Raw genomic sequence first — 11,671 nt, forward strand, 5'->3', positions numbered from 1 at the left:
TTGTCATCGAACCTATCTTTAACTCATACAAATCCTTAGCTTTATTGTCATAATACCTCTCTGACAAATATTTCTTCCTAAAAAGTCTCTTGAATTCATGCCATTCTTTTGTCAAGATGTCTCTAACTCGCTTCACATCTTCCAACCAGATGTATGCTTTCCCTTTGAGGCTAAATATAGCTATTTTGGCCTTCATATTTTATGTGTAATCATGCAACTCAAAGAACTTCTTCATCCCTAGTAACCAGGACTTTGTATCTTCTGTATTTTTCAAATCTCCATCAAATGTAGGTGGCTTGGATTTCTTGAACTCATCTGGAAAATATCCCCTTTCACTCGTCCTATAAGGGTGATAACGATGATGATCATGGTACCTATTAGAACCAGAACTAAGGTAGAACTTGTGTCCATCACCTCTCCTATCAGGTCTATCCAGGAGCTTGCAATCTATGATCATGTTATCTCTATATGACCCGTGTCCACAATGGGACCTACTACTATATGCCCCATTAGTCTTATCCTCTTGCCCATATTGATCCTAAGCAGTCCCTATCTCTTCAAATCTAACTAACTCTGAAGGATAACTGCATTAACCTCTGCTTGTTTCTCCCGTGCCTAGATGATTTTGTCATTATCTACTTTGTAGCTTTTTAGTTCTACCTTCTTACTTCTCAATGTGTCTACTATGTTAGGAGAGTGACCATCACCATGTTTCTCATCTGATCTATAAGGAGAGCCTCGTGACCTGTAGTATACCATGTCAGCTAAACTAAAATATAAACATAATAAACATACCTCAATATATCTCAAGGGAGGATATCTCATTTGCAAGATCAACAAAATTTACACAATACATGTATAATAATAGGCATATTAGTATATAGACATCATTTTAACCATTATCTAGTTACCATGCATGACTATACCATAACAATGACAATGCATGCATAACAACATATAAACACTAACATGCATAACAAATGCATAACCAACATGCACTCAGAATGTAGGTTTTAACCCCATACATAAATTACCAGCATATGAAATCTAAAAATAGAGAAATAAACAAAGGCGAGAGCATGACACATAAAACAAATATACACAGAGATTTTCCCCTGGATCCTAAAACCCGGACTACCAGATTGATTTTTCATTATGTTCCTTTCAATGTTACAATACATATATATACATGTTGAAGCATCCATAAACCCCAATCAATTAACCCTGGATTAAAACATAACTGTAGTTCCCTTAACCGGATCTAAAAAATACCATGGACCAAAAACCATCGTGCCCAAAATCATGTGCTAAAACCATGCACAAAACCATAGGTAGGTTCGCCCACCTAATATAGGGTCCAAAAAAAATACAACACAACCCAACATTCTCCCACTTATTGTTTTCTTTCCATAGGGGGCCACAGGAGAGCTTAGTTATAAATCCAACCCTGCAACGCCCATTGTTTCTCTACACCAAGAGAACTTCTCAGAGCTCATAGATTTTGTCAATGCATCTGCATTATTCTTCAAAATGTCCACCTTTACCAGCAACACCTTTTTGTCTTCTATCATATCCCTCACAAAGTGATACTGAACATCAATGTGCTTTGTCTTTGAATGGTAAGAAGGGTTCTTTGCCGAGAAAATTGCACTTTGGCTGTCACAGTCTATTCTTATAGATCCCTGTACTAACCCCATACTTGAACACAATATTTGAAACCAAATTGATTCCTTGCTTGCATGAGTGGTTGCCATGTATTCTGCCTTTGTAGTTGATAGTGCCACTACAAATTGTTTCTTACTCATCCAACTGATTGCACCTCCAAATAGGTTAAACACATACCCACTTGTAGATCTTCTCTGATCCAGATCTCCAACCCAGTTTGCCTCAACAAAGCCATGGATATCCAAAACTATGTCCAATCCTGGTCTTCCTTGGTAGCACAAACCATAATCACTAGTGCCACGCAAATCCCTGAAAACCCGCTTCACTGCTGTCCAATGCTCCTTCCCTGGTTTTGACATAAACCTGCTCAATACTCCCATTGCATGTGCAATGTTTGGTCTAGTACATACCATCACATACATTAGGCTATCGACTGCACTTGCATATGGAACATGGAACATGTCCTCTTCCTCTTCTTGTGTCTTGGGACACTGTTCAGCAGATAACTTTACATCTACAGGAATAAGAACCTTCACTGGTTTACTATCCTGCATATTAAACCTCTGCACTATTGTCTCAACATATTTCCTCTGGTTTAACCAAAGATTCCTCTTTGCTCGATATATTTTAATTTCCATGCCCAAAATATAGTTTGCAGCACCAAGATCTTTCATGTCGAATTTGGAGGACAATTGGGTTTTCAAATCCTGGATAATTTCTTTGTCATTTCCAACCAACAGCATATCATCCACATACAAGACCAGATAAATAACACGTCACCAATTAATTTAAAATGCACACAATGATCTACTTTTCTTCTAGTGAAGCCAAGTCCTTGTATAAATGTATCAAATTTCTGATACCACATCCTTGGTGATTATTTTAACCCATACAAAGACTTTTTTAACTTGCATACCAGTTCTTTCTTACCCTTCACTGCAAAGCCTTCGGGTTTCTTCATGTAGATCTATTCTTCCAAATCCCCGTGAAGAAATGATGTATTCACATCCATCTGTTCTACCTCAAAATCAAAAGCAATAGCAACAAGAGAAAAAATATCACCAAAATCAATTCCTGACACCTGGGAATAGCCTTTTGCTACCAACTGAGCTTTGCATTTCTCCACCTTTCCTTCTGCATTCGTCTTCTTCTTGAACACCCATTTGCTGCCAATGGGTTTCCTTCCAGTTGGCAACTCCACCAGATACCAAGCCCCATTTTTGTGTAAAGATTCCATTTCATCAACCATGGCCTCTTTCCAGAGTTTGCCATCCTTTGAATCTACTGCTTCCTTCATAGTTTTGGGATCATCATCAGTAATAGATAAAGCAAAAATTGAACAAAAATTAGATGGACTATACCTTTCTGGCTACCTTCTTTCTCGAATTGATCTTCTCACAACGAGAGTTTGTGGCTCTTCATCTTCTGATTCCTCTTCTGCTGTAGAGTCTGATTCTTCCTCCTTAAGCTCAAACTCTATCTTCTTAGGTTCCTTTGGTTGGACTTCATGTTTAATAACATCTTTCACTTTTTTGAACACCACATCTCCGTTGTACACAACCTTCCTTATTACTGGGTTCCAAAGCTTATAACCCTTTAAACCATCCTTATACCCAATAAAGATGCACTTTTCAAATTTACTATCCAACTTTGTTCTTTTCTCCTTTGGAACATGTACATCTGCATTAGATCCAAATACCCTCAGATGTGAAAGAGAAGGTTTCTTACCAGTCCATACATCTTGTGGAGTTTTATCCTCCAACGTTGATAAAGGTGATCTATTGACCAAGTAACATGAAGTCTCCACCACCTCTGCCCAGAATTCCTTCCTAACCCGACACCACTAAGCATTCTTCTTGCCCTTTCCATCAACATCTTGTTCATTCTTTCTGCAACTCCATTTTGTTGAGGTGTGTATGGAGTAGTCTTCTGTCATGTTATACCACACTTCTTACAGAACTCTTCAAATTCCTTCTTGCAAAACTTTCCACCGTTATCTGTCCTCAACACCTTTATCTTCTTCTCTGTCTGGTTATCCACCAGAGCATTAAATTCTTTAAACTTGTCAAAGACTTCAGATTCTTCTTGAGGAAATATATCCATGTATTCCTTGAGAAGTCATCTATAAATGATACATAGTACACAGACTTACCTAGTGATGGAACCTTCACAGGTCCAAACACATCACTGTGCACAAGCTCTAATATCTATTTTGCCCTCTTACCACTAGAGGGGAAACTCACCCGATTCTGCTTCCCATATACACAATTTTCACAGAAATCAAAATCCAGAGAGCTATTAGTCATACCTTCTACCATACCTTTACCATGAAGTATTCGAAGGCCCTTCTCTCTAATATGTCCAAGCCTTTGATGCCATAGCATGGTCTTTTCTCCAGAGACCACTAGATTTTCTGCTCCACTTTTAGGAACCACAGAACTGTTGCACCCATCAATAAAAGTTCTACCTTGTAGCTTGTACAGAGTTCCAATCTGAATTCTCTGCATCAATACCAGTGCTCGCCGAACCATCTTATAGGTATCTTTCTCGAACACTGTTTTTACACCTGCATCATCCTGCTTGCTTACATAAAAATCAGATTTCTGGTCAATGCAGGAATATGCAGAACACTCGGAAGTGTTCTAATCCTTCCACCTTGCAACTTCAACTTTACTTTTCCATGACCAACGATTCTAGCCTTCCTATCATCCCCGAAGCAGACATTACTGCCATCGTATTTCTCATACTCGCAGGACCACTCTCAATGGGGAGTGAAGTGAAAGGATGCACCTTAGTCAATCAACCATGCCTCATGATCTACATGTGTACTTGAAGAAGAAGCCAAGTACACATCCCCATCTTCATCTGAGGTGGTTTTCGCCTCTATAGAAGGAGCATCATCAGATCCCTTTCCTTTGTGAGGAGCTTTAGATTTACAGTCCCTTTTGTAGTGCCCTTTCTTTTCGCATTTCCAACACACCTTTACAAATTTTCCTAGAGATTTAGATCTCCCTCTAGATTTAGATCTCCCACTCAAGGACTTGTTTCTATTTCTGTTCTGGGACCGTCCTCGTACAGACAAGGCATCACCATTCTGGCTCTCCATATTTTTTCGTCTCATCTCCTCTGTCAGCAAGGATGACACTGTTTCATCAAACTATAAGGCAGTTGCATTGCTACCTATTGCAATAACCATACTATCCCACGAATCTAGTAGAGAACACAACAAACTAATGCACTTATCTTCATCTGAAATTTTAATATCAACAGACAATAAATGACTTACCACAATATTAAATTCATTCAGATGCTCTGTCACTGAGTCCCCATCTTTCATCCTTAGGTTATATATCTTTTTCAGTAGAAACAATTTATTCACTAGAGACATAGATTGGTACAAATTCCCTAACTTGTCCCACAATGCCTTCATCGTAGCTTCCCCTGATACATTAAGCAATACTGAATCTGAGACACACAATTTTATTGTGCTCTTAGCCTTCCGATCCAAATTCTTCCATTCTTCATCGAACACTCTCGTTGGTTTAGTACTTGGTTCTATTGTGATCCACTAATCTTTATCCACCAACAGATCCTCCATCTTGAGTTTCCACAACTCAAAACTATAACCATTAAATTTCTTGATCCCTATCTTTCCACTAATCTCCATCTTCTTTCACCACCAAAATCGATCCTGCAGATCTCCCACTGAACAGAGTCTACCACAGGCCCAAGCAAAACCCCTCAGCAACAAAGGCGTCCCCTTGAAGCCAAAACAACTCTAATACCAAATGTAGGTTTTAACCCCGTATAGAAATTACCTGCATATGAATTCTAAAAACAGAAAAATAAACAAAGGCGAGAGCATAACACATAAAACAAATATACACATAAATTTTCCCCTAGATCCCAAAACAGGGACTACCAGATTGATTTTTCATTATGTTCCTTTCAATGTTACAATACTTATAAATACATGCCAAAGCATCCATAAATTCCAATCCATTAACCCTGGATTAGAACATAATCGTAGTTCCCTTGACCGGATCTACAAAATACCATGGACCGAAAACCATCGCACACAAAACCATGTGCGAAACCATGCACAAACCTAGGTAGGTTCGCCCACCTAATATAGGGTCCAAAAAAATATAACACAACCCAACAATAACGACCACATCCAACAACAACACCATCAACTTCCAGATGGCGACACAACTGCAACAATGACCACCACCATGCATACACAACCATCACATAGACCACAAACATAAAGAAAACATATGTGATCAACATGTATGCATGACAAATGCATTCCACCCATCTAGTCGAAGGGGTGAACCATGCTCTGATACCACTCTGTAACACCCTCCTCCCACATTTACCCAATTTACTGGCCCGCTAGGGTAAACATGTGACGAAAAGTTACTATGATAAGATTCGACCTCCTAGATCACCTTAAGGAAGTGGAATCAACAAGACAAGACCAATCTAACCTTCCTTAGGAGCTATAAAACCTTCAGGATCCAACCAACCCCTTCAAGTGTCCAACCCATGAGCCAACTTGAATTTTTGCTGAAATAGACCCCAAATCGCTCTCGTGACAAGCCTTCCATGTGAGTGAGACCCTCCAGTCGCTCCCACAACAAGGTATCCATGCGAGTGAGACCCTCCAATCGTTCCCACAACAAGGTATCCATGTGACTGTGGCCTTTTTTAAGCAGTTCTATGTCAGCGACTCTGAATTCTTAGCCACTTTTTCGGGGCTAAGACTCAGGCCTCTGCCTAGAACTTCATGAAAGTTTCAGAAATGGTAAATAACAATGAAATAAGGATAATAATGCAAACATTTGAACAAGGAATTGACCTAGCCCCTAATAACCATGTCATACGTTCCGTCAAACACATCATGAACATGTAATCTACAATTCATAACAAAAAATCTGAACATAGGGGTCTCATACTTATCATAGATTCGTCAAGAAGGTCTGAGTCCTTCTCACAATAACTACATTATCATTTATTAGGTCATTCATTCATTTTATCAAACATGATAGGAGCCATGAATAAGACCTGTCGTAAAACCATGCTTATAACCAATATATAACAAACAGAGCAACAATGATAGAACAATAGTTAAACCACATAATAACAAGTACACTTACACATAGAACACAAAAGGAAAGAGCTCTTATTAAGATATGCAAAAGCCAACTAAGGAAGGGACTTCCACGTACCACCCAGCCATAGATTGGGCTGAATTAAATATTTCTTTCAGCCAATCACCCATGTGCCATATTCCAAGCATGAATGTGGGATGCACGACAGAACCAATCAAGGCTTCCTATTACCATGTATCCCACCAAGGGATTCCTAGTTCCAAACAATAAGCATACACTATAGGCTTTACCACAATCCCGCCATATACCGGTCAAGGGATCACTAGGCCCTAAACAAGCATGGATGCCTTTAGATATCTCCACCTAAACTGTGAGGAATTTGTCCATCTCCACCCTCTAGGCTTTACCGTGTATCCCACCATTATCGGTTAAGGGATTCTTAGGCCCAACGAGGGTATTCACAACTAGGATTTACCATATATCCCACCATTACCATTCAAGGGATTCCTAGGCCTTGTGATTTTTCCTGAGACCACCCCACTCAGTTTCAAAACCATCCAACAATCCAACTCAACCAAGTAAAAGAACCCCATCACACCATGGCTATCTAGAAATGGCAAGGCAAGGTTGAAAACCACTGTCACACCTGGAAAAACCCATGCCAATGATAAAGGGAGAACCAAAAACACACATGCATGTACCATGCATGCCAAAAATAGCAAGGAAATCATACATGCAACTCAATACCTACAAGTAATCCCGTTGTAGGCACTTGATATTGCTCTTCCTTGCTTGATCTTTGCTTCCCTTTGCTTTCTTGTCATTCCTTTGTCTTCCTTCCTCCAATTCTAAAGTGCTCCAAGAATGGTCGAAGTGTCCAAGAGTATGAGAGAGGGAGTAGAGAAAGAGAACACCGAAACTAAACAGACAAAAGGTTGTGAAGTGATCCTCAAAACCATTTTTATCATTGAGGCCTTTATTTTCTTCATTTTCCATTATTTTCCTTCACTTTCCTCCTCACATGAAACCTGTGACCCTTCACCTTCCTTTTCTCCTAATTTCCATTATTTTCATAAATAAAATGCCAATTAATGCATCTTTGCCTTTCCAAATCCTTTTCCATTGCCTTTGCTAATTTCCCTTAGCCATATTAAACCAAATGAACACACACTAGGATGTTTTTCCTAACATTCAGCTTGGAATAAGTATCCCATGACCTTAGTCTTATTTTTCATTTATTAACTTTATTACGTGGATTTTTGACTCGGGTTTGTTACACTTTTTCCCATGTTCTCCAAGGTATACACTCCTTGAATGTGTGTACAATCCTCAATTTGTATTTTTTGTGAGGGAAATCCATGCACAAGCGTTCTCCTTTACAACCCCAACACCTGATGGGATGAAATATTGATCTTTTACTTAATGACTCAAATCCCCTTGGTTTAACTTGGGTTGGCTAAGTTCGTTGATTTTATTTTGAAAAATCAAGGTTTATATCCCTTTTTCCTTTGCTCCACCTGGCCCTTTTTTGGTCATCCCAAGTTTTCTGGAAGCTGGTTTATTTTTACCCTACTCATAGAGGTACTTTTCCTTCCTCATAGCTTCACACAAATTCTTGGGCTCATAAAATTTAATTTTGTCACCATAGAATGATGGTGGCCCACTTACAAATATTTGTATTTTAAGCTTTTCATCCTTCATAAAACTAACATGCCACACTAATTAAATGAATTTTATTCCATAATCCTCTATTACCACACTCCCTAGCTTGATTTCAAGGAACTCTTGCATTTTCCTTTTCATACTCATGTTGCAACAAGTACTTCATTTTAAAGTATCTTTTAAATTTCCTTCGTGAGATCTTCTTCTCATCAAGTGTTTGATTTCCTTGAATTATTCCCATCATATATATGCTTTTCCATTCAAGTGGTAAATAATATTTCATGCCTCTAAGTTGGATGAATAATTGTACAATTGGAGATACTTTCTTATCTCCAACAACTAAGCTTCAACTTCCTCTCCATTCTTATGCTCACCATCAAATGTGGGAGGCTTAATCTTTCGAAGCTCTCCTTGCAGGTTATCTAAGTCGGCCTTCCTTCTTTGCCTCATTGGTGATATGCTTGGACTACTTTGAGATTTTGAGGAAACATAGGATTTTTTGGTTCAATGCCTTGGTGAGTGATGTTGCTACTTAACAAAACTCCTTGAATTCCTTAAATTTCTAGTATCCTACCCCCTAACTTGTGAATCATGTTCTTTTGTCTGCCTTAAATTAGATTTCTTCCATTTTCATTTATGAATTATTTAAGCCCTGTAAAATTTGAGTATTAATCTATTGTTGTTCCTTCGTCAACCTTTCATGATTACCCTTGTCGCTAAGCACCTCCATTTTGAGACTCCTCATGGTCTCCAATAGGTCTCTATTCTCTGAACTGGCCCTTCCGTGTCCTTTTGATTCTTTCTCGATATAACCCATGATAATATTCATACCTCTAACCTCCCTCTTATGACAATATGACCATTGAGGATCTGCCATACATATGTTCCTTGTGTTAATTTTGGTCATGTAGGCTACCATCATAATTATTTTTGTCCTAAACCAAAATTATGGGTTGAAAAATGTATTCTCCTCCTCAATATATTTCTATTAACTACTTGTTTTCCTAATCCAAACTCTCGGCTGAAAATTTTGGGCTCTGAACATTTTGGCCAATTTTACACAATTTTCCCTATTTTGGTACAACAATATTTTTCTAATTTCCTGGAATTTTATGTCCCAAATTTCAAATCCATCTCCATATGTGTTCTATTTTCTAAGAGATTTCTATCCGCTACCTTTGTGTCTGAATTTGAGATATAATGACAAAGTTGTTGTAACAACCTTGGTCAAAATTCCATGTAAAAGTTAATAAAGGCAAAAATAAGACCAAGGGCATGGGGCACGTATTCCAAATTGAATGTTGGGAAAAAGCATAGTGATGAGGATCACTGGTTATTGATTAATGGCTAAGGAAATTGGCAAAGGAAATGGCAAAGGCTTTGGAAAGGCATGAGGCATTAATTGGCATTTTATTTATGAAAATAATGGAAATTAGGAGAAAATGAAGGTGAAAGGTCACAAGTTACATGTGAGGAGGAAAATGAAGGTGAAAGGTCACAAGTTACATGTGAGGAGGAAAATGAAGGTGAAAGGTCACAAGTTACATGTGAGGAGGAAAATGAAGGTGAAAGGTCACAAGTTACATGTGAGGAGGAAAATGAAGGAAAATAATGGAAATTAAAGAAAATAAAGGCCTCATTAATAAAAAGGATTCGGAGGATCAGTGGGCAGGCTTGGTCAGTGTAAGATTTTGTCAGTTCAGTTTTGGATCTCTCATTCTATTCTCTCCCTCTCATTTTCTTGGACACTTAGAGTTTTTGTGGAGCACTCTTGGAGAGTGTGGAATACTTGGGTGCTTAGAGCAAGAAGGCTAAGTAAGATAAGGAGAGCACAAGAGGACATCGAGATCAACAACTACAACAGGTTTTTCTTGCAGTTACTGATTTACATGTATGTTTTCCTCACTAGTTTTGGCATGCATGGCATATGCATGTGTTTTATTGGTCATGATATTTCATTGGCATGGAGGATTGCCTGGATTGACAATGGATTTTCCTAGCCTTTCCATTTTCGAGATATCCATGGTGTTGTGGATTCATTTCTTTGATTTTTTTTTTTATTGTTTCTCATGTTTCCTTTAGCCTTGGTTGAGTTACTAGTTCCTGGAAGCCTTGGTTGGACAAACGCTCTGGAAGCCCGATAACAACATGGGTTGAGTTACTAGTCCTAGAATCCTTGGTTGGAAAAAAGTTCTAGAAGCCCTTGGTGGGTTGAGTTGCTAGTCCTGGAAGCCTTGGTTGGACAAATGCTCTGGAAGCTCAACGATAGTTGTGGCTTGAGTTACTAGTCCTGGAAGCCTTGGTTGGAACAAACACTCTGGAGCCATGAAAGGCTTGGGTAGAGACCAATCTGTCCGACCATGAGGTGGAAGCACTGTTTGATGGGTTGAGGTGGTTTGGCCTCTCGAAACCTTGGTTTGGTTTTGATGGATTGTTCCATGAGATCCCACATTCATGTTTGGAATATGGCACCAGGGTGACTGGTTGAAGAGAGATTTGGCTTAGCCATGTCTATGGTCGGGTGGTACATGCAAGTCCTAGACTTGGTTGCATTTTTCTTGTGGCAATAAAAGCTCTTTCCTATGGTATTGATGGGTAAATATGCTTATTGTTATGTGGCTTATATGATTGTTCTATTCTTATCATCTCTGATGTTTATATACTGGTTATGAATGACTTTTATGACTGTCATTATGCTTGGGTCATATCATGTTTTCAATTTTAAATGAATGAAAAAGTATCTATGTCCTAATATATGAAATTGCAACTAATGTGTTGAGGCATCAATGCTTCTTAGAGATTTTCAGATAAGTATGAGACCCATATACTCAGTTATGCTATTAAGACCTGTAGCTTTCATCTTAGCTATCATGGCTAGTTGATTTAGGTGGATGTTGGTGTCCACCCACCAATTCCACTTGGACCCCCACCATTGTTTCTTTCAGTTTCCTTAATTATAGCATAATTTACTATTTTTAGCAGTTTTTTGGGTCTTAAACTTCCGGAGCCATTTTGAGGTCCTAAACGATGTTTTTTTGGCAATCTACGCCAACGATTTTTTGACTACAATTGTCTTTTCTGTCATAGTCCTCAAATATATCTTTCCAACGGCTTATCATGCACGTCAAACGGAGATAATATGACCAAGTCGCGACCCCGAGAAATTGACTGTTCAACTCACCCCAATGAGGCCCATAAACTCTTGGTGTTACATCTCCTCGGGTTAG

The sequence above is a fragment of the Pinus tabuliformis genome, chromosome 5_2 (assembly GCF_031772625.1).
Source record: "Pinus tabuliformis cultivar Carrire ecotype Pingquan chromosome 5_2, CPIR1, whole genome shotgun sequence".
Taxonomy (NCBI): domain Eukaryota; kingdom Viridiplantae; phylum Streptophyta; class Pinopsida; order Pinales; family Pinaceae; genus Pinus; species Pinus tabuliformis.